At 48.4% G+C, this 24,034-nt stretch overlaps 1 long non-coding RNA gene across 1 annotated transcript in view; it reads right to left on the bottom strand.

Annotated features, from left to right (window-relative positions):
• LOC138854054 (uncharacterized) overlaps nt 1-22,638 on the bottom strand; it is a 51,656-nt gene extending 29,018 nt beyond the window's left edge. Inside the window, exon 1 of the long non-coding RNA XR_011393253.1 lies at nt 21,596-22,638. This is a non-coding gene — a long non-coding RNA (uncharacterized lncRNA). The remainder of the gene's footprint in view (nt 1-21,595) is intronic.
• Nucleotides 22,639-24,034: the final 1,396 nt, after the last annotated feature.

Genomic DNA, 24,034 nt, shown 5'->3' with positions numbered 1-24,034 from the left:
CTACCACGCAGGTCTGCTAGTGTACCAGTCGTCAGAACCTCCCACGCAGGTCTGCTAGTGTACCAGTCGTCAGAACCTACCACGCAGGTCTGCTAGTGTACCAGTCGTCAGAACCTACCACGCAGGTCTGCTAGTGTACCAGTCGTCATAACCTTCAACGCAGGTCTGCTATTGTACCAGTCGTCAGAACCTACCACGCAGGTCTGCTAGTGTACTAGTCGTCAGAACCTACCACGGAGGTTTGCTAGTGTACCAGTCGTCAGAACCTACCACGTAGGTCTGCTAGTGTACCAGTCGTCAGAACCTACCACGCAGGTCTGCTAGTGTACCAGTAGTCAGAACCTCCCACGCAGGTCTGCTAGTGTACCAGTCGTCAGAAACTACCACGCAGGTCTGCTAGTGTACCAGTCGTCAGACCCTACCTCGCAGGTCTGCTAGTGTACCATGCGTCAGAACCTACCACGCAGGTCTGCTAGTGTACCAGTTGTCAGAACCTTCAACGCAGGTCTGCTATTGTACCAGTCGTCAGAACCTACCACGCAGGTCTGCTAGTGTACTAGTCGTCAGAACCTACCACGGAGGTTTGCTAGTGTACCAGTCGTCAGAACCTACCACGTAGGTCTGCTAGTGTACCAGTCGTCAGAACCTCCCACGCAGGTCTGCTAGTGTACCAGTCGTCAGAACCTACCACGCAGGTCTGCTAGTGTACCAGTCGTCAGAACCTCCCACGCAGGTCTGGTTGTGTACCAGTCCTCAGAACCTACCACGATGGTCTGCTAGTGTACCAGTCGTCAGAACCTCCAACGCAGGTCTGCTAGTGTACCAGTCGTCAGAACCTCCCACGCAGGTCTGCTAGTGTACCAGTCGTCAGAACCTACCACGCAGGTCTGCTAGTGTACCAGTCGTCAGAACCTCCCACGCAGGTCTGCTAGTGTACCAGTCATCAGAGCCTCCCACGCAGGTCTGCTAGTGTACCAGTCGTCAGAACCTCCCACGCAGGTCTGGTTGTGTACCAGTCGTCAGAACCTACCACGAAGGTGTGCTAGTGTACCAGTCGTCAGATCCTCCAACGCAGGTCTGCTAGTGTACCAGTCGTCAGAACCTCCCACGCAGGTCTGCTAGTGTACCAGTCGTCAGAACCTACCACGCAGGTCTGCTAGTGTACCAGTCGTCAGAACCTACCACGCAGGTCTGCTAGTGTACCAGTCGTCAGAACCTCCCACGCAGGTCTGCTAGTGTACCAGTCGTCAGAACCTACCACGCAGGTCTGCTAGTGTACCAGTCGTCAGAACCTAACACGCAGGTCTGCTAGTGTACCAGTCGTCAGAACCTCCCACGCAGGTCTGCTAGTGTACCGGTCGTCAGAACCTACCACGCAGGTCTGCTAGTGTACCAGTCGTCAGAACCTCCCACGCAGGTCTGCTAGTGTACCAGTCGTCAGAACCTCCAACGCAGATCTGCTAGTGTACCAGTCGTCAGAACCTACCACACAGGTCTGCTAGTGTACCAGTCGTCAGAACCTACCATGCAAGTCTGCTAGTGTACCAGTCGTCAGAACCTCCCACGCAGGTCTGCTAGTGTACCAGTCGTCAGAACCTCCCACGCAGGTCTGCTAGTGTACCAGTCGTCAGAACCTACCACGCAGATCTGCTAGTGTACCAGTCGTCAGAACCTCCCACGCAGGTCTGCTAGTGTACCAGTCGTCAGAACCTACCACGCAGGTCTGCTAGTGTACCATTCGTCAGAACCTACCACGCAGGTCTGCTAGTGTACCAGTCGTCAGAGCCTCCGACGCAGGTCTGCTAGTGTACCAGTCGTCAGAACCTACCACTCAGGTCTGCTAGTGTACCAGTCGTCAGAACCTCCCACGCAGGTCTGCTAGTGTATCAGTCGTCAGAACCTCCCTCGCAGGTCTGCTAGTGTACCAGTCGTCAGAACCTCCCACGCAGGTCTGCTAGTGTACCAGTCGTCAGAACCTCCCACGCAGGTCTGCTAGTGTACCAGTCATTAGAGCCTCCCACGCAGGTCTGCTAGTGTACCAGTCGTCAGAACCTCACACGCAGGTCTGCTATTGTACCAGTCGTCAGAACCTACCACACAGGTCTGCTAGTGTACCAGCCGTCAGAACCTACCACGCAGGTCTGCTAGTGTACCAGTCGTCAGAACCTCCCACGCAGGTCTGCTAGTGTACCAGTCGTCAGAACCTACCACGCAGGTCTGCTAGTGTACCAGTCGTCAGAACCTACCACGCAGGTCTGCTAGTGTACCAGTCGTCAGAACCTTCAACGCAGGTCTGCTATTGTACCAGTCGTCAGAACCTACCACGCAGGTCTGCTAGTGTACTAGTCGTCAGAACCTACCACGGAGGTTTGCTAGTGTACCAGTCGTCAGAACCTACCACGTAGGTCTGCTAGTGTACCAGTCGTCAGAACCTACCACGCAGGTCTGCTAGTGTACCAGTAGTCAGAACCTCCCACGCAGGTCTGCTAGTGTACCAGTCGTCAGAAACTACCACGCAGGTCTGCTAGTGTACCAGTCGTCAGACCCTACCTCGCAGGTCTGCTAGTGTACCATGCGTCAGAACCTACCACGCAGGTCTGCTAGTGTACCAGTCGTCAGAACCTTCAACGCAGGTCTGCTATTGTACCAGTCGTCAGAACCTACCACGCAGGTCTGCTAGTGTACTAGTCGTCAGAACCTACCACGGAGGTTTGCTAGTGTACCAGTCGTCAGAACCTACCACGTAGGTCTGCTAGTGTACCAGTCGTCAGAACCTCCCACGCAGGTCTGCTAGTGTACCAGTCGTCAGAACCTACCACGCAGGTCTGCTAGTGTACCAGTCGTCAGAGCCTCCCACGCAGGTCTGCTAGTGTACCAGTCGTCAGAACCTCCCACGCAGGTCTGGTTGTGTACCAGTCGTCAGAACCTACCACGATGGTCTGCTAGTGTACCAGTCGTCAGAACCTCCCACGCAGGTCTGCTAGTGTACCAGTCGTCAGAACCTCCCACGCAGGTCTGCTAGTGTACCAGTCGTCAGAACCTCCCACGCAGGTCTGCTAGTGTACCAGTCGTCAGAACCTCCCACGCAGGTCTGCTAGTGTACCAGTCATCAGAGCCTCCCACGCAGGTCTGCTAGTGTACCAGTCGTCAGAACCTCCCACGCAGGTCTGGTTGTGTACCAGTCGTCAGAACCTACCACGAAGGTGTGCTAGTGTACCAGTCGTCAGATCCTCCAACGCAGGTCTGCTAGTGTACCAGTCGTCAGAACCTCCCACGCAGGTCTGCTAGTGTACCAGTCGTCAGAACCTACCACGCAGGTCTGCTAGTGTACCAGTCGTCAGAACCTACCACGCAGGTCTGCTAGTGTACCAGTCGTCAGAACCTCCCACGCAGGTCTGCTAGTGTACCAGTCGTCAGAACCTACCACGCAGGTCTGCTAGTGTACCAGTCGTCAGAACCTACCACGCAGGTCTGCTAGTGTACCAGTCATCAGAACCTCCCACGCAGGTCTGCTAGTGTACCGGTCGTCAGAACCTACCACGCAGGTCTGCTAGTGTACCAGTCGTCAGAACCTCCCACGCAGGTCTGCTAGTGTACCAGTCGTCAGAACCTCCAACGCAGATCTGCTAGTGTACCAGTCGTCAGAACCTACCACACAGGTCTGCTAGTGTACCAGTCGTCAGAACCTACCATGCAAGTCTGCTAGTGTACCAGTCGTCAGAACCTCCCACGCAGGTCTGCTAGTGTACCAGTCGTCAGAACCTCCCACGCAGGTCTGCTAGTGTACCAGTCGTCAGAACCTACCACGCAGATCTGCTAGTGTACCAGTCGTCAGAACCTCCCACGCAGGTCTGCTAGTGTACCAGTCGTCAGAACCCCCCACGCAGGTCTGCTAGTGTACCAGTCGTCAGAACCTCCCACGCAGGTCTGCTAGTGTACCAGTCGTCAGAACCTACCACGCAGGTCTGCTAGTGTGCAAGTCATCAGAACCTACAACGCAGGTCTGCTAGTGTACCAGTCGTCAGAACCTCCCACGCAGGTCTGCTATTGTACCAGTCGTCAGAACCTACCACGCAGGTCTGCTAGTGTACTAGTCGTCAGAACCTACCACGGAGGTTTGCTAGTGTACCAGTCGTCAGAACCTACCACGTAGGTCTGCTAGTGTACCAGTCGTCAGAACCTCCCACGCAGGTCTGCTAGTGTACCAGTCGTCAGAACCTACCACGCAGGTCTGCTAGTGTACCAGTCGTCAGAACCTCCCACGCAGGTCTGGTTGTGTACCAGTCGTCAGAACCTACCACGATGGTCTGCTAGTGTACCAGTCGTCAGAACCTCCAACGCAGGTCTGCTAGTGTACCAGTCGTCAGAACCTCCCACGCAGGTCTGCTAGTGTACCAGTTGTCAGAACCTACCACGCAGGTCTGCTAGTGTACCAGTCGTCAGAACCTCCCACGCAGGTCTGCTAGTGTACCAGTCATCAGAGCCTCCCACGCAGGTCTGCTAGTGTACCAGTCGTCAGAACCTCCCACGCAGGTCTGGTTGTGTACCAGTCGTCAGAACCTACCACGAAGGTGTGCTAGTGTACCAGTCGTCAGATCCTCCAACGCAGGTCTGCTAGTGTACCAGTCGTCAGAACCTCCCACGCAGGTCTGCTAGTGTACCAGTCGTCAGAACCTACCACGCAGGTCTGCTAGTGTACCAGTCGTCAGAACCTACCACGCAGGTCTGCTAGTGTACCAGTCGTCAGAACCTCCCACGCAGGTCTGCTAGTGTACCAGTCGTCAGAACCTACCACGCAGGTCTGCTAGTGTACCAGTCGTCAGAACCTACCACGCAGGTCTGCTAGTGTACCAGTCGTCAGAACCTCCCACGCAGGTCTGCTAGTGTACCGGTCGTCAGAACCTACCACGCAGGTCTGCTAGTGTACCAGTCGTCAGAACCTCCCACGCAGGTCTGCTAGTGTACCAGTCGTCAGAACCTCCAACGCAGATCTGCTAGTGTACCAGTCGTCAGAACCTACCACACAGGTCTGCTAGTGTACCAGTCGTCAGAACCTACAATGCAAGTCTGCTAGTGTACCAGTCGTCAGAACCTCCCACGCAGGTCTGCTAGTGTACCAGTCGTCAGAACCTCCCACGCAGGTCTGCTAGTGTACCAGTCGTCAGAACCTACCACGCAGATCTGCTAGTGTACCAGTCGTCAGAACCTCCCACGCAGGTCTGCTAGTGTACCAGTCGTCAGAACCTACCACGCAGGTCTGCTAGTGTACCATTCGTCAGAACCTACCACGCAGGTCTGCTAGTGTACCAGTCGTCAGAGCCTCCGACGCAGGTCTGCTAGTGTACCAGTCGTCAGAACCTACCACTCAGGTCTGCTAGTGTACCAGTCGTCAGAACCTCCCACGCAGGTCTGCTAGTGTATCAGTCGTCAGAACCTCCCTCGCAGGTCTGCTAGTGTACCAGTCGTCAGAACCTCCCACGCAGGTCTGCTAGTGTACCAGTCGTCAGAACCTCCCACGCAGGTCTGCTAGTGTACCAGTCATTAGAGCCTCCCACGCAGGTCTGCTAGTGTACCAGTCGTCAGAACCTCACACGCAGGTCTGCTATTGTACCAGTCGTCAGAACCTACCACACAGGTCTGCTAGTGTACCAGTCGTCAGAACCTACCACGCAGGTCTGCTAGTGTACCAGTCGTCAGACCCTCCCACGCAGGTCTGCTAGTGTACCAGTCGTCAGAACCTACCACGCAGGTCTGCTAGTGTACCAGTCGTCAGAACCTACCACGCAGGTCTGCTAGTGTACCAGTCGTCAGAACCTTCAACGCAGGTCTGCTATTGTACCAGTCGTCGGAACCTACCACGCAGGTCTGCTAGTGTACTAGTCGTCAGAACCTACCACGGAGGTTTGCTAGTGTACCAGTCGTCAGAACCTACCACGTAGGTCTGCTAGTGTACCAGTCGTCAGAACCTACCACGCAGGTCTGCTAGTGTACCAGTAGTCAGAACCTCCCACGCAGGTCTGCTAGTGTACCAGTCGTCAGAAACTACCACGCAGGTCTGCTAGTGTACCAGTCGTCAGACCCTACCTCGCAGGTCTGCTAGTGTACCATGCGTCAGAACCTACCACGCAGGTCTGCTAGTGTACCAGTCGTCAGAACCTTCAACGCAGGTCTGCTATTGTACCAGTCGTCAGAACCTACCACGCAGGTCTGCTAGTGTACTAGTCGTCAGAACCTACCACGGAGGTTTGCTAGTGTACCAGTCGTCAGAACCTACCACGTAGGTCTGCTAGTGTACCAGTCGTCAGAACCTCCCACGCAGGTCTGCTAGTGTACCAGTCGTCAGAACCTACCACGCAGGTCTGCTAGTGTACCAGTCGTCAGAGCCTCCCACGCAGGTCTGCTAGTGTACCAGTCGTCAGAACCTCCCACGCAGGTCTGGTTGTGTACCAGTCGTCAGAACCTACCACGATGGTCTGCTAGTGTACCAGTCGTCAGAACCTCCAACGCAGGTCTGCTAGTGTACCAGTCGTCAGAACCTCCCACGCAGGTCTGCTAGTGTACCAGTCGTCAGAACCTCCCACGCAGGTCTGCTAGTGTACCAGTCGTCAGAACCTCCCACGCAGGTCTGCTAGTGTACCAGTCATCAGAGCCTCCCACGCAGGTCTGCTAGTGTACCAGTCGTCAGAACCTCCCACGCAGGTCTGGTTGTGTACCAGTCGTCAGAACCTACCACGAAGGTGTGCTAGTGTACCAGTCGTCAGATCCTCCAACGCAGGTCTGCTAGTGTACCAGTCGTCAGAACCTCCCACGCAGGTCTGCTAGTGTACCAGTCGTCAGAACCTACCACGCAGATCTGCTAGTGTACCAGTCGTCAGAACCTCCCACGCAGGTCTGCTAGTGTACCAGTCGTCAGAACCTACCACGCAGGTCTGCTAGTGTACCATTCGTCAGAACCTACCACGCAGGTCTGCTAGTGTACCAGTCGTCAGAGCCTCCGACGCAGGTCTGCTAGTGTACCAGTCGTCAGAACCTACCACTCAGGTCTGCTAGTGTACCAGTCGTCAGAACCTCCCACGCAGGTCTGCTAGTGTATCAGTCGTCAGAACCTCCCTCGCAGGTCTGCTTGTGTACCAGTCGTCAGAACCTCCCACGCAGGTCTGCTAGTGTACCAGTCGTCAGAACCTCCCACGCAGGTCTGCTAGTGTACCAGTCATTAGAGCCTCCCACGCAGGTCTGCTAGTGTACCAGTCGTCAGAACCTCACACGCAGGTCTGCTATTGTACCAGTCGTCAGAACCTACCACACAGGTCTGCTAGTGTACCAGTCGTCAGAACCTACCACGCAGGTCTGCTAGTGTACCAGTCGTCAGAACCTCCCACGCAGGTCTGCTAGTGTACCAGTCGTCAGAACCTACCACGCAGGTCTGCTAGTGTACCAGTCGTCAGAACCTACCACGCAGGTCTGCTAGTGTACCAGTCGTCAGAACCTTCAACGCAGGTCTGCTATTGTACCAGTCGTCAGAACCTACCACGCAGGTCTGCTAGTGTACTAGTCGTCAGAACCTACCACGGAGGTTTGCTAGTGTACCAGTCGTCAGAACCTACCACGTAGGTCTGCTAGTGTACCAGTGGTCAGAACCTCCCACGCAGGTCTGCTAGTGTACCAGTCATTAGAGCCTCCCACGCAGGTCTGCTAGTGTACCAGTCGTCAGAACCTCACACGCAGGTCTGCTATTGTACCAGTCGTCAGAACCTACCACACAGGTCTGCTAGTGTACCAGTCGTCAGAACCTACCACGCAGGTCTGCTAGTGTACCAGTCGTCAGAACCTCCCACGCAGGTCTGCTAGTGTACCAGTCGTCAGAACCTACCACGCAGGTCTGCTAGTGTACCAGTCGTCAGAACCTACCACGCAGGTCTGCTAGTGTACCAGTCGTCAGAACCTTCAACGCAGGTCTGCTATTGTACCAGTCGTCAGAACCTACCACGCAGGTCTGCTAGTGTACTAGTCGTCAGAACCTACCACGGAGGTTTGCTAGTGTACCAGTCGTCAGAACCTACCACGTAGGTCTGCTAGTGTACCAGTCGTCAGAACCTACCACGCAGGTCTGCTAGTGTACCAGTAGTCAGAACCTCCCACGCAGGTCTGCTAGTGTACCAGTCGTCAGAAACTACCACGCAGGTCTGCTAGTGTACCAGTCGTCAGACCCTACCTCGCAGGTCTGCTAGTGTACCATGCGTCAGAACCTACCACGCAGGTCTGCTAGTGTACCAGTCGTCAGAACCTTCAACGCAGGTCTGCTATTGTACCAGTCGTCAGAACCTACCACGCAGGTCTGCTAGTGTACTAGTCGTCAGAACCTACCACGGAGGTTTGCTAGTGTACCAGTCGTCAGAACCTACCACGTAGGTCTGCTAGTGTACCAGTCGTCAGAACCTCCCACGCAGGTCTGCTAGTGTACCAGTCGTCAGAACCTACCACGCAGGTCTGCTAGTGTACCAGTCGTCAGAGCCTCCCACGCAGGTCTGCTAGTGTACCAGTCGTCAGAACCTCCCACGCAGGTCTGGTTGTGTACCAGTCGTCAGAACCTACCACGATGGTCTGCTAGTGTACCAGTCGTCAGAACCTCCAACGCAGGTCTGCTAGTGTACCAGTCGTCAGAACCTCCCACGCAGGTCTGCTAGTGTACCAGTCGTCAGAACCTCCCACGCAGGTCTGCTAGTGTACCAGTCGTCAGAACCTCCCACGCAGGTCTGCTAGTGTACCAGTCATCAGAGCCTCCCACGCAGGTCTGCTAGTGTACCAGTCGTCAGAACCTCCCACGCAGGTCTGGTTTTGTACCAGTCGTCAGAACCTACCACGAAGGTGTGCTAGTGTACCAGTCGTCAGATCCTCCAACGCAGGTCTGCTAGTGTACCAGTCGTCAGAACCTCCCACGCAGGTCTGCTAGTGTACCAGTCGTCAGAACCTACCACGCAGGTCTGCTAGTGTACCAGTCGTCAGAACCTACCACGCAGGTCTGCTAGTGTACCAGTCGTCAGAACCTCCCATGCAGGTCTGCTAGTGTACCGGTCGTCAGAACCTACCACGCAGGTCTGCTAGTGTGCCAGTCGTCAGAACCTCCCACGCAGGTCTGCTAGTGTACCAGTCGTCAGAACCTCCAACGCAGATCTGCTAGTGTACCAGTCGTCAGAACCTACCACACAGGTCTGCTAGTGTACCAGTCGTCAGAACCTACCATGCAAGTCTGCTAGTGTACCAGTCGTCAGAACCTCCCACGCAGGTCTGCTAGTGTACCAGTCGTCAGAACCTACCACGCAGGTCTGCTAGTGTACCAGTCGTCAGAACCTACCACGCAGATCTGCTAGTGTACCAGTCGTCAGAACCTCCCACGCAGGTCTGCTAGTGTACCAGTCGTCAGAACCCCCCACGCAGGTCTGCTAGTGTACCAGTCGTCAGAACCTCCCACGCAGGTCTGCTAGTGTACCAGTCGTCAGAACCTACCACGCAGGTCTGCTAGTGTGCAAGTCATCAGAACCTACAACGCAGGTCTGCTAGTGTACCAGTCGTCAGAACCTCCCACGCAGGTCTGCTAGTGTACCAGTCGTCAGAACCTACCACGCAGGTCTGCTAGTGTGCAAGTCATCAGAACCTACCACGCAGGTCTGCTAGTGTACCAGTCGTCAGAACCTCCCACGCAGGTCTGCTAGTGTACCAGTCGTCAGAACCTACCACGCAGGTCTGCTAGTGTACCAGTCGTCAGAACCTCCCACGCAGGTCTGCTAGTGTACCAGTCGTCAGAACCTCCCACGCAGGTCTGCTAGTGTACCAGTCGTCAGAACCTACCACGCAGATCTGCTAGTGTACCAGTCGTCAGAACCTCCCACGCAGGTCTGCTAGTGTACCAGTCGTCAGAACCCCCCACGCAGGTCTGCTAGTGTACCAGTCGTCAGAACCTCCCACGCAGGTCTGCTAGTGTACCAGTCGTCAGAACCTACCACGCAGGTCTGCTAGTGTGCAAGTCATAAAGAACCTACCACGCAGGTCTGCTAGTGTACCAGTCGTCAGAACCTCCCACGCAGGTCTGCTAGTGTACCAGTCGTCAGAACCTACCACGCAGGTCTGCTAGTGTGCAAGTCATCAGAACCTACCACGCAGGTCTGCTAGTGTACCAGTCGTCAGAACCTCCCACGCAGGTCTGCTAGTGTACCAGTCGTCAGAACCTACCACGCAGGTCTGCTAGTGTACCAGTCGTCAGAACCTACCACGCAGGTCTGCTAGTGTACCAGTCGTCAGAACCTCCCACGCAGGTCTGCTAGTGTACCGGTCGTCAGAACCTACCACGCAGGTCTGCTAGTGTACCAGTCGTCAGAACCTCCCACGCAGGTCTGCTAGTGTACCAGTCGTCAGAACCTCCAACGCAGATCTGCTAGTGTACCAGTCGTCAGAACCTACCACACAGGTCTGCTAGTGTACCAGTCGTCAGAACCTACCACGCAGGTCTGCTAGTGTACCAGTCGTCAGAACCTCCCACGCAGGTCTGCTAGTGTACCAGTCGTCAGAACCTCCCACGCAGGTCTGCTAGTGTACCAGTCGTCAGAACCTACCACGCAGATCTGCTAGTGTACCAGTCGTCAGAACCTCCCACGCAGGTCTGCTAGTGTACCAGTCGTCAGAACCCCCCACGCAGGTCTGCTAGTGTACCAGTCGTCGGAACCTCCCACGCAGGTCTGCTAGTGTACCAGTCGTCAGAACCTACCACGCAGGTCTGCTAGTGTGCAAGTCATCAGAACCTCCCACGCAGGTCTGCTAGTGTACCAGTCGTCAGAACCTTCCACGCAGGTCTGCTAGTGTACCAGTCGTCAGAACCTCCCACGCAGGTCTGCTAGTGTACCAGTCGTCAGAACCTCCCATGCAGGTCTGCTAGTGTACCAGTCGTCAGAACCTACCACGCAGGTCTGCTAGTGTACCAGTCGTCAGAACCTACCACGCAGGTCTGCTAGTGTACCAGTCGTCAGAACCTACCACGTAGGTCTGCTAGTGTACCTGACTTATAATTAGTCATTCCAGGGAGTAAAACATTACTGTTGAAATACGAGGAGGTGCAAAATCTCGAGGAAATACGAAAAGTTTACAGTTTTTGTAGGAATATGATAAAAGAGTGTATAGTTGTCAGTACTTATTGTGATGGAGTGACGTATACAGTGTGTGGTAAACGTGTAGTTAGCAGCTGTCGCTGTATACACAACGAAAATCATTATTCCTCCAGTAATCTTCATATACTGAAGCCATCGGCGCCCTAACACGCAAGTTATACTTTCTGTATCAAACTGAACACATATTACTCTGTTTAATTTTTTCCTGTGGTCCTTTTCATGAGCTAGTCCAATATCACCCAGTGAGCCTGATCTGGACCTGCCGGATTCATCCAACGACCGGATTCAAACAGATTCGTTGATAACAATGTATCCTCTGACTGGTCTCACTGACTGACGGGGCTCTATACGCCCTGTCAAACACTCAAACAGTAACTACAACAAATAGTTTCAATACAGACAGACAGATCTACTGTCAAGGTGCTTATTAGAACAAAGATATACAATGATCCACTAACTGGATTTGTCCAGATTCCCTGGATTCGGGCGGATTCAAACGGTTTCGTTGGAAATAAAGCCGGATTCAGGCAGATTCATACGGATTTGTTAGAAACAAAGGCAAATCGGAAAAACTTTTACAAAAAATTAAATCACATATTACTCGGGTAGATAATTTCCAGTAGATCCTTCATGTGTTAGCTCAATTCACCGACCAGTATGGTTTAAATAAGTGACCCACTGATCAGATCAGATAGACTGGTCCGAACCCTTGACTGGTCCGAACCCTTGACTGGTCCGAACCCTTGACTGGTCCGAACCCTGGACTGGTTTCAAACGGTTTCGTTGTGCACCACCTAGCAGGTTATTAATAGAATATTCAAGAGGTTGCTAGTAGAATTGCAGTAAATCAACCATTCAAATCATTATGAAGCTGTGTGTAGTCTGTGGTCAGTCAAACAAACGGGCTTCCACATGCATAAATTGTCATTTCTGTGGAAATTGGTGTCACGCCCCTTGTGCAGATATCCAAGAACTAGCTACAAGCAGTATTAAAACAGGGAAGTGTTTTTGGGTATGCCCAAATGAGATAAATCTGTGGACTAAAATCACAAGGGTATTAAAAGAGGTCAACATCAAAGCTGCTTTCATAGAAAACCTGGAAGCTTTCTACAACAGATGGGAACATAAAAAGTCCGGGCTGAATGGTACTGCCCTTGATACTGGCCATGTAGTCAGAAACTGTAAGGCTGGAGATGATGTCCTGGTAGTCAGTAAATGGGGGGCTGATAGTGCTGTCCTGGGAGACAGTAATGGGGAAGCTGGAGGTGCTGTCCTGGGAGACAGTAATGGTGAAGCTGGAGGTGCTGTCCTGGGAGACAGTAATGGTGAAGCTGGAGATGCTGTCCTGGGAGACAGTAATGGGGAAGCTGGAGATGCTGTCCTGGGAGACAGTAATGGTGAAGCTGGAGATTTTGTCCAGGTAGTCGGGAATTATACGCAGGAAGGAATACATATGAATGACCTCATAGGGGACAGGAGCCATAGTAGGGAAACAAGTGTAGTCAAAGATAAGATAAAACCAATATTGCAAACTAGAAATACCGCAGGAAATAGCAAACAAGAGGACTCCACTAGCAATAGTGAGGATATATTACCAAAAACAAATGGTGGGAGCTCCATTGTTGGTGCTAGGGAGGATAGAAGTAAGACAGGGAAACATGCACCAACAGGGAATACAGTCACAGAAACCCAAGGCAAACGGAAACCAAGCCTGTGCACATACTATGCACTCGGTATCTGCTGGCATGGGAAATCTGGAAAAACAGATGGGACGTGCAACTATGACCACCCTAGGAAATGCCATGCCCATATGACAACAGGAAAATGCAAACTCCCTTCCTGTAAGCTTTTTCACCCTGAACTGTGTACCTCTTCAGTACAGGAAAGACTGTGCTATAACTTATATTGCCAGGCATACCATCTAAAGGGGACAAAAAGATACAAAACATCCAGGCCATGGGAAAACCTGGGTAGCCACAGCCACTCAAGAGGGAGAGGTTTTTTAGTGCCAGGAAGGAAAAAAACCTGGCAGGAAATGGTAGAAATCGTACACCAAATCCAGTCATTCCTGGAGTGGAACCACAGTCGATGGCCTCCACTCCAAACCAACAGATACAGATACTAATGCCGGAAAAAAAATCCCCCCCCAGTACCAACAATACCACCAGTCCGATAACATTCTTCTTTGCAAATATACAGGGTCTAAAGCCAGCAACAAACAACAAAATACCTTTCATCCGTGGACTGCTTGCAGAGGCAAAGGCAATGTTCGCGGCTTTCACTGAGACCCACATAAAGGATCACTTGGACAACGAAATATGGATCCCAGGTTACAACCTATACAGATGTGACAGAGTGAACAGGCAAAAGGGGGGGGTTGGCCTGTACATTGCAGAGTCACTTGTTTGCACAGAACTGCTAAATGCCTCAAATGATGTAGTGGAAGTTTTAGCAGTAAAGGTCGAGAACCAAAACCTAGTCATTGTGATAGTCTACAAGCCTCCGGATGCAACATCCCAGCAATTCCAGGAACAGCTGTTAAAAATTGACCACTGTCTGGAAAACCTTCCAGCTCCTGCACCCAACATCTTGCTCCTGGGGGATTTCAACTTAAGGCACCTAAAATGGAGGAATATAGCAAATAATATTGTTGCAGTAATAACACCAGGAGGCAGCTCTGATGAAAACTCACACTCACGCGAGCTTTTAAATCTCTGCACAAAATTCAATTTAAACCAGCAAATAATAGAGCCTACTAGACTGGAGAATACACTAGACCTCATCTTCACTAACAATGATGATCTGATAAGAAATATCACCATATCAAAAACAATATTCTCAGATCACAACATAATTGAGGTTCAGTCATGTATGCGCGGAGCCCCAGACCGACATAATGAGATTAGTCACGAGGGAGCATTCACCAAATTCAACTTCAATAACAAAAACATAAAGTGGGACCAAGTAAACCAAGTCCTAACCGATATAAGCTGGGAAGATATACTAAGCAACACAGACCCCAATTTATGCCTAGAACAGATTAACTCGGTAGCACTCGATGTATGCACAAGGCTTATTCCTCTAAGAAAAAGGAGGAGTAGATGTAAAATAGAAAGAGACTGGCGCTCCCTTTACAGGCGACGGAAAAGAATAACAGAGCGGCTAAAAGAGGTCAATATATCTGAAATGCGTAGGGAGACACTGGTCAGAGAAATAGCAAGCATCGAACTTAAGCTAAAAGAATCCTTTAGGAGTCAGGAATCGCGGGAAGAACTAAAAGCCATAAATGAAATCGAAAGAAACCCAAAGTATTTCTTCTCCTATGCCAAATCAAAATCGAGAACAACGTCCAGTATTGGGCCCCTACTTAAACAAGATGGGTCCTACACAGATGACAACAAGGAAAGGAGTGAGCTACTCAAGTCCCAATATGACTCAGTTTTTAGCAAGCCGCTAACCAGACTGAGAGTCGAAGATCAAAATGAATTTTTTATGAGAGAGCCACAAAATTTGATTAACACAAGCCTATCCGATGTTATCCTGACGCCAAATGACTTCGAACAGGCGATAAATGACATGCCCATGCACTCTGCCCCAGGGCCAGACTCATGGAACTCTGTGTTCATCAAGAACTGCAAGAAGCCCCTATCACGAGCCTTTTCCATCCTATGGAGAGGGAGCATGGACACGGGGGTCGTCCCACAGTTACTAAAAACAACAGACATAGCCCCACTCCACAAAGGGGGCAGTAAAGCAACAGCAAAGAACTACAGACCAATAGCACTAACATCCCATATCATAAAAATCTTTGAAAGGGTCCTAAGAAGCAAGATCACCACGCATCTAGAAACCCATCAGTTACACAACCCAGGGCAACATGGGTTTAGAACAGGTCGCTCCTGTCTGTCTCAGCTATTGGACCACTACGACAAGGTCCTAAATGCACTAGAAGACAAAAATAATGCAGATGTAATATATACAGACTTTGCAAAAGCCTTCGACAAGTGTGACCATGGCGTAATAGCGCACAAAATGCGTGCTAAAGGAATAACAGGAAAAGTCGGTCGATGGATCTATAATTTCCTCACTAACAGAACACAGAGAGTAGTCGTCAACAGAGTAAAGTCCGAGGCAGCTACGGTGAAAAGCTCTGTTCCACAAGGCACAGTACTCGCTCCCATCTTGTTCCTCATCCTTATATCCGACATAGACAAGGATGTCAGCCACAGCACCGTGTCTTCCTTTGCAGATGACACCCGAATCTGCATGACAGTGTCTTCCATTGCAGACACTGCAAAGCTCCAGGCAGACATCAACCAAATCTTTCAGTGGGCTGCAGAAAACAATATGAAGTTCAACGATGAGAAATTTCAATTACTCAGATATGGTAAACATGAGGAAGTTAAATCTTCATCAGAGTACAAAACAAATTCTGGCCACAAAATAGAGCGAAACACCAACGTCAAAGACCTGGGAGTGATCATGTCGGAGGATCTCACCTTCAAGGACCATAACATTGTATCAATCGCATCTGCTAGAAAAATGACAGGATGGATAATGAGAACCTTCAAAACTAGGGAGGCCAAGCCCATGATGACACTCTTCAGGTCACTTGTTCTATCTAGGCTGGAATATTGCTTCACACTAACAGCACCTTTCAAGGCAGGTGAAATTGCCGACCTAGAAAATGTACAGAGAACCTTCACGGCGCGCATAACGGAGATAAAACACCTCAATTTTTGGGAGCGCTTGAGGTTCCTAAACCTGTATTCCCTGGAACGCAGGAGGGAGAGATACATGATTATATACACCTGGAAAATCCTATAGGGACTAGTACCGAACTTGCACACGAAAATCACCCACTACGAAAGCAAAAGACTTGGCAGACGATGCACCATCCCCCCAATGAAAAGCAGGGGTGTCACTAGCACGTTAAGAGACCATACAATAAGTATCAGGGGCCCGAGACTGTTCAACTGCCTCCCAGCACACATAAGGGGGATTACCAACAGACCCCTGGCAGTCTTCAAGCTGGCACTGGACAAGCACCTAAAGTCAGTTCCGGATCAGCCGGGCTGTGGCTCGTATGTTGGTTTGCGTGCAGCCAGCAGCAACAGCCTGGTTGATCAGGCTCTGATCCACCAGGAGGCCTGGTCTCAGACCGGGCCGCGGGGGCGTTGACCCCCGGAACTCTCTCCAGGTAAACTCCAGGTAAACGTCGGGGAATTATACACTAGATAGCTAGGAGAGTTGTCAAGTATTGTAAGATGACCACCACCATGAAGATCTGTGTAGTCTGCAGAGAGGGTGAGGGACGAAGACAGGCCTGGATTGCTTGCCATCTATGTTGTCAGTGGTCCCATGATACATGCACAGATTTTAAACCAGAGACCACACTTGACATAAACATAGAAGTTTTTGGGTCTGCCCAGACGAGATACACCTGTATAAGAAAATGACATCTGCATAAAAAAACAAGAACACCAATAAAACATCCTTCTTGAAAGACATGTCAGCATGGTATGACAGCTGGGAAAATAAGATGGGTGGTAGGGACAGGGCTGTCTTGGACAGTGCTCCTGAGGGTGCTAGTGCTGTCCTGGAGTACAGTGCTGAGGGTGCTAGTGTTGTCCTGGAGGAAAGTGCTCCAGAGGGTCCTAGAAGGGTCTTAGAAGATAGTGCTTGTGAGGTTACTAGTGCTGTCCTGGAGGACACTGAAGACAACGTTATTCAGTCCACACAGGTTCAAAATAGAGATACTGCTGGAGATGGATCAAAATGGGATGATGCCTCAGGGAATAGTGTTGACACACTACCAGCAAAACCTGGTGGAAGCACTGATGTCCATACAGGGGTAAAAGATACTGAGGAATCAGGAAAAATAAATGCACCAGCATTGAACGCAGCTACAATAAATCCTGCAAGCAGAAGTACAATCTATGTCTTGGGTATCTGCAGGCATGGTATCTGGTAAAACAAGTGGGACATGCACCTTTGACCATCCCAAAAAATCACGTATCCACAGGAGAGCAGGAAAGTGCAACTTTCCTTCTTGCAACTTATTTCACCCAGAAATGTGTCACTCATCAATCCATGAAAGAAAATGCTACAATGCATACTGCCAGGCACATCATCTAAAGGGGACTAGAAGACACAGGCCAGCCAGACTATGGTAAAGAAAAGAGGAGCCACAACCACTCAAGGGACAGAGGTTTTTTAAGGCCAGGAGGAAAAAAAGACTGGCAAGAAATGACAATAATCCTACACCACCTGAAAACACTTCTGGAGCAGAGAAATGGACATTGGCCTTTACCCCAGAACAACAGACATTAGGGCCAGCAAATAAACCCCCATAAATTCCACCAATACAACATTTGTCTATGCAAACATACGGGGTCTAAAGCCATCAAAAAACAACAAAATTCCTTACATCATGGGACTGCTCATGGAGTCAAATGCAATGTTTGCAGCATTCACAGAGACCCACATAAAGGATCATTACGACAACGAAATTTGGATCCCAGGTTATAACCTATTCCGATGTGACAGACTAAACAGGCAAAAAAAAGGGGGGGGGGTGGGGGGTGGCCTGTATGTCACAGAGTCGCTCATTTGCACAGAACTACTAAACGCTAGTTGAAGTTTTGGTGGTAAAGATCGAAAACCTTGTCATTGTGGTAGTATACAGGCCTCCAGATTCAATTTGCGAGCAATTTCAGGAGCAGCTTGAGAAAATTGACCACTGATTGGAAAATCTCCCAACTCCTGCCCCAAACATCTTACTACTAGGAGATTTCAACCTGAGACACCTAAAATGGAGGAGTATAACAAACAATGTTTTAGCTGAGATCACCCCGGGAGGCAGCTCAGATGAAAATTCACACACACACAAACTATTAAATCTCAGCAACAAATTCACCTTAAACCAGCAAATAGTAGAGCCTACAGGACTAGAAAAAACGCTGGACCTCATCTTCACTAACAATGACGATCTGATACGTAATATAACTGTATCAAAGACAATTCACTCAGATCACAACATAATAGAGGTACAGACATGTATGCACAGGGCTCCTGACCAGCAAAATGTGAGCAGTCATGAAGGTCTCTTCACGAAATTCAATTTCAATAACTAAAACATACAATGGGATCAAGTAAACCATGTCCTGAATGAAACAAACTGGGAAGATATACTAAACAACACAGACCCGAAAATTTGTCTTGGAAAATGAGTTTTGTTGTTCTTGAGATCTGCTCAAGACACATTCCATTAAGAAAAAGAAAGAGAAGATGCAAAGTAGAAAGAGAGAGACATTCCCTACACAGACGAAGGCGAAGAGTCACAGAGCTGCTGAGTGGGGTCATGTTATGCAGAAAGGTGGGATACCTGGGGGCTAGAGCCTTGTCTAAGGGCAAAGGTAAAAGCACACTCATCTCAAGCATAAACAGGCCACCCAGGGCTATCCCAGTCAAAATAGAAAGTGCTAAACCAGCATTTGTACTTCAGTGGGTTGGTTAACAGAGGATTAGGCAAAAATCCTAGGTAGGAAAATATATCTATTTATTCAACATAACACTATATACACGCTCTAGAAAACACACACACACACACACACATACACATACACACACACACACATACACATACACACACATATGCATGCATATAAAGCAGGCCTAGTGACTAATCGACATGTGCCTAGGACAAACTGGTAAGTAACTTTCATGTATCTCCTATCCTAAACGCCCACATAGCGGGCACAAGAAGCAGGCGGTTGGCGGTCCAGTAACCATAACACTCGGCCTAGCCAGCGCCAGGCCGTCACTACTCCAATACCAACCCCATTTCTTATTTCCTCATTCATCGCACAGCACCCTGACCATGTCAGAGCCTAGGTGAACATACAGGTAAGCCATAGAAGAGCCTATGGCTTGAGTTAGCTAAACAAAAGGAGTACACAACTACAAAACTTAGCTTAAATACACAGCATCTCCGACGCCAGCCTCCACACACCATGCTGACTCCACATGACTCCTCCCAGCCACACTTACCCCGCGTACCCAAACACAGTTGGAAAATAAATACCCAGCAGGATTTCTTTATAATTACAGTTAGAGTACTTTACAGTGCCCCCAAATGCACATTATGAATTATAAAATTATGCTTTACAATTATAACATTCATACTATTATGGCACACTTCTCCACTATATGTACATTACTATGTCATGCAGAACCCTGCATAACAGGTCAATATATCTGAAATACGAAGGGAGGCACTAGTCAATGAAATTGCAAATATCGAACTTAAACTGAAGGAATCTTATAGGAGACAAGAATCACAGGAAGAACTAAAAGCCATAAAGGAAATTGAAAAAAAAAATACTTCTCTTATGCCAAAACTAAGAAAAAACAACATCCAGTATTTGGCCCCTGCTTAGACAGGATGGGACATACACAGATGATAGCCAAGGAAATGAGTGAGATACTAAAGTCCCAATATGATTCAGTGTTCAGCGAGTCACTGCCCACTCTAAGGGACGACAATCCAAATGAATTCTTTATGAACGAAACCCAAAATTTGGTCATCCCAAAAATCTCGGATATCATTCTAACTCCACGACTTTGAAGAGGCAATTAATGACATGCCCATGAACTCTGCCCCAGGTCCAGACTCGTGGAACTCAGTGTTCATCAAGAATTGCATGCCTTCAGCATTTTATGGAGAGAGAGCATGGACACAGGGGTCATCCCACACATACAGAAAACAAAAGACATAGCCCCACTCCACAAAGGTGGCAGTAAAGCAATTGCAAAGAACTGCAGACCGATAGCAATAACATCCCACATCATAAAAATCTTTGAGAGGGTTCTATGAAGCAAGATAGACAACCACCTAGATACCCATCAGTTACACAACCCAGAGCATCACGGGTTTAGAGCAAGTCTCTCCTGCCTGTCTCAGCTACTGGACCACTATGAAAAGGTTCTGGATGCTGTAGAGGATAAACAAAATACAGATGTAGTATACACAGGCTTTGCAAAAGCTTTCGACAAGTGTGACCATGGTGTAATAGCACACAAAATGCGGGGTAAAGGAATAACGGGAAAAGTTGGTAGACGGATCTACAACTTCCTGAAGTAAATATTAAACATGCAGCCACGGTAAAAAGCTCTGTTCCACAAGGCACAGCACTCGCTCCCATTCTATTCCTCATCCTCATTTCTGACACAGAGAGAGAGGTGTCTTCTTTTGTGGATGACACCCGGATTACCATGGCAGTGACCTCCATCGAAGACACCGCGAGACTCAAGCGGACATCAACCAAATCTTTGAATGAGCCACTCAAAACAATATGAAGTTCAACGAGGCGAAATTTCAACTACTCAGATATGGAAAACTTGAAGAAATTAAAATTGTGTCAGGGAATGCAACAAATTCTAACCATACAATAGAGCAGAAAAGTAATGTGAAGGACCTGGGAGTGATAATGTCAGAGGATCTCGCCTTCAATAACCACAACAAAGTATCTACCTCATTCGCTAGGAAAATGATAGGATGGATAATGAGAACCTTCAAAACTAGGGATGCCAAGCCCATGATGATTCTCTTCAAATCGCTTGTGCTCTCTAGGCTGATATATTGCTGTGCACTAATGGCCTCCTTCAAGGTTGGCGACATTGCAGACCTGGAGAGTGTACAAAGTACATTCACAGTACACATAAGTATGATAAGGCACCTAAACTACTGGGTACGGTTGAAGGTCATTGATCTGTATTCTCTCGAAGGCAGGCGAGAGAGATACATGATAATATACACTTGAAGTTCCTGGAGGGATTGGTACCAAACTTGCACACGAAATTCGCTCCCTGTGAAAGCAATTGACTCAGCAGGAGATGCAACATTCCCCCGATGAAAGCAGGGACGCCACGAGTACACTAAGAGACAACACAATAAGTGTTCGGGGTCCAAGACTGCTCAGTTGCCTCCCAACATACGTAAGGGGAATTACCAATAGACCCCTGGCTGTCTTCATGAAGGCACTGGACAGGCACGTAAAGTCAGTACCTGACCAGCCAAGCTGTGGTTCGTATGTCAGCTTGCATGCGGCCAGAAGTAACAGCCCGGTTGATCAGACCCTGATCCACCATGAGGCCTGGTCTCAGACCGGGCCGCAGGGGCGTTGACCCCTGAAACCCTCTCCATGTAAACTCCAGATCTCCAGGTATCCTTGTTTTCTGTGTTTTTGGGATAGTGAGGTAGACAGCCAGCACTACGAACAAAAAAGGCTGGCCACCATGAATCAACTTCTTACCCGGAAATCACAACGTGAAAACTGTGTCACTAGAAAATTCTTCTGTCACCACTGCACATCAAATTAGGGCTTATAAAAAAGTTTGTGAAAACTTTGAACAAGAATGGAACTGCTTTCAAGTACCTGGAGTCAAAGTTTCCTCGTATAAGTGAAGGCAAGCTGAAGGCAGGAATCATTGTTGACCCTCAGATTCGGGAACTGATGAAGGACAAGCATTTTGATGAAGCATTAGCAGGTGTCGAGGTGAATGTCTGGTTTTCATTCAAGTAGATTGTCTACAACTTCGTGGGAAACAGTCACTTCCCCGAATATGTAAAAATGATCCAAGACCTGATATCAAGTTTCCAACAACTTGGGTCTAGAATGAGTGTGAAGATGCACTTTTTGCTCTCACATCTTGACTGTTTTCCCAACAATTGTGGGGACTACAGTGAGGAACAAGGATAGCAGTTCCATCAGGATATTTGCACAATGGAAACTCGATGCCAGGGCAAATGGAATGTCAGCATGATGGCAGATTACTGCTGATCATTGAAACGTAATGGTCTCGATGCACAACACAAGTGAAAATCAAAGCGGTTCTCCTTCCTTTGATTCAATATGTAGATTAACCATTAGGAGCGTATTTTTTTAATAAAATTATTTGATTTGATTCATGTTGATTTGGAATTCATTTATTCTTAAATCTAACAGAATGTGCTTTTTCATGATTACTTTAATAATTTTAATAAATTAACAATTTATTTAACACTCACATATTTTATTATCATTAATTTGTATCTTATTCAAAATCTTTACATGATAGAGCAAAATGGTTTAGATATTTTCAGTCATCAGCCCAAGAATATGTAAGATAGCAATACACAAATAACCCGCACATAAAAGAGAGAAGCTTACGACGACGTTTCGGTCCGACTTGGACCATTGACAAAGTCACACTAACAGAGGTGGAGCAGGACGGCTATATATAGGCAGGAAGAGGTGGTGGTAGTAGTAGTAGTAGTAGTAGTAGTAGTAGTAGTAGTAGTACAAGAATGGTATATAATACCGACAAGATGAAATTAAGACACACACAACACCCGGGCATCCCTATCGCAGACGTTTCGCCATCCAGCCAGCCACTGGATGGCGAAACGTCCACAACAAAGACAGCCAGACGTCGCACATGTGTCTTAATTTCATCAGTAGTTGTAGTAGTAGTAGTAGTAGTAGAAGAGGTAGTAGTAGTGGTAGTGGTAGTAGTGGGGAATAAGGAGGAGGAGCCAGTCAAATACAAAGGAAGGGGAGCACTGCAAGGGAGCTAGGTGCCCACAGAGGGAGAGCAAGTACACAGAGGTGCGTGTAAGGGGAAGTAGTGAAATAAGTGAAGAAGGAACAGAAACACGAGACAGAAGAGAGAAAGACAACCCAGAGGAAAAAAGGAAAAAGGAAAGGGGAAGAGGGAGAAGAAGAAAAAGAAAAAGAAAAAATGAGGAGTCAGGTTAAGTCACGGGTGTTCTGAAGTTTGGAGCATTTTATAATGTAGTGGGAGAGGAAGGCATCTCCCAGTGTGACTTTGTCAATGGTCCAAGTCACGGTATTGTGCCTTTTTTGTTATTTAAGATAGCAACCATGAATAAAAATAAAGATTAAAAATATTCCAAATGCAGACCAATGTAATCAGAACATTAAAATCTTGTCCACTTCTAATGCTATATTTATGTTGTTTTAACCTAAGTTATAGACTTTTTACCACATATTTGACAAGGAATCTATAATCAGTCAACCTGGTTTATTATCATATCCGTAGTGAGTGCTATTATGTCATTTATTTTCTTCAGACACACTGGAATAATTATTGGGATGTCATTTATTTCTTCTTATGTAAAAACTGTAAAGATCGATAAGAAATAATTGTTAAAAACAATATATTTGTTTCTCATTGTTTGTAAGGTTTGCAGAATTAGTTGTACGAGGATCTAATATTTGTCTAAGCTTAGTTCAATATACCTGGAAATAACTTTCTGATTAGTTTGCAAATCAATAACAGCTTTAATAGACTCATTTAGCCTTTCTTGCCTCTTTTAATCTTCCTTTTAATATAAATATATTGACTGAGGAATATCAGATCATAACATTATCTCCCACTTTGTGCTCTCTGCTCTTCCAATTATCAACATTAAACTACAAACAGTTACACAGGTGTCACAGCTTACAACATGGTCCTTTATGGTCAATACGTAGGTTAAGTTGAGAGTTCTTGCAGGAAGCAATGCCCAGGAAGCAAGAATTGCTGTACGTCTTTCCATCAGTGCCACACACAGGATCAAACCTCAAGATACAAAATTGTGAACACCGAAACCTCGACTCTGTGAAGTAGAAAGAAACTTTGTATAGCAAATGATCAAAATAGTCGGTACAATGACATTAATTAGGATTTTCATGAATATTTACTGAAGGATAAAAGCAGACAAAAATGAATATCTTTCACAAGAGCTTATATAAAATTATTCAACATCGTCTGGGAGTTAGATATTGTTCTGACCAGTAATGGTAAGGGAAAGAGAAGAATATTTCTCTTAT

The sequence above is a fragment of the Cherax quadricarinatus genome, chromosome 47 (genome assembly GCF_038502225.1).
Source record: "Cherax quadricarinatus isolate ZL_2023a chromosome 47, ASM3850222v1, whole genome shotgun sequence".
Taxonomy (NCBI): domain Eukaryota; kingdom Metazoa; phylum Arthropoda; class Malacostraca; order Decapoda; family Parastacidae; genus Cherax; species Cherax quadricarinatus.
This window is presented reverse-complemented; position numbering and strand designations above follow the sequence as displayed.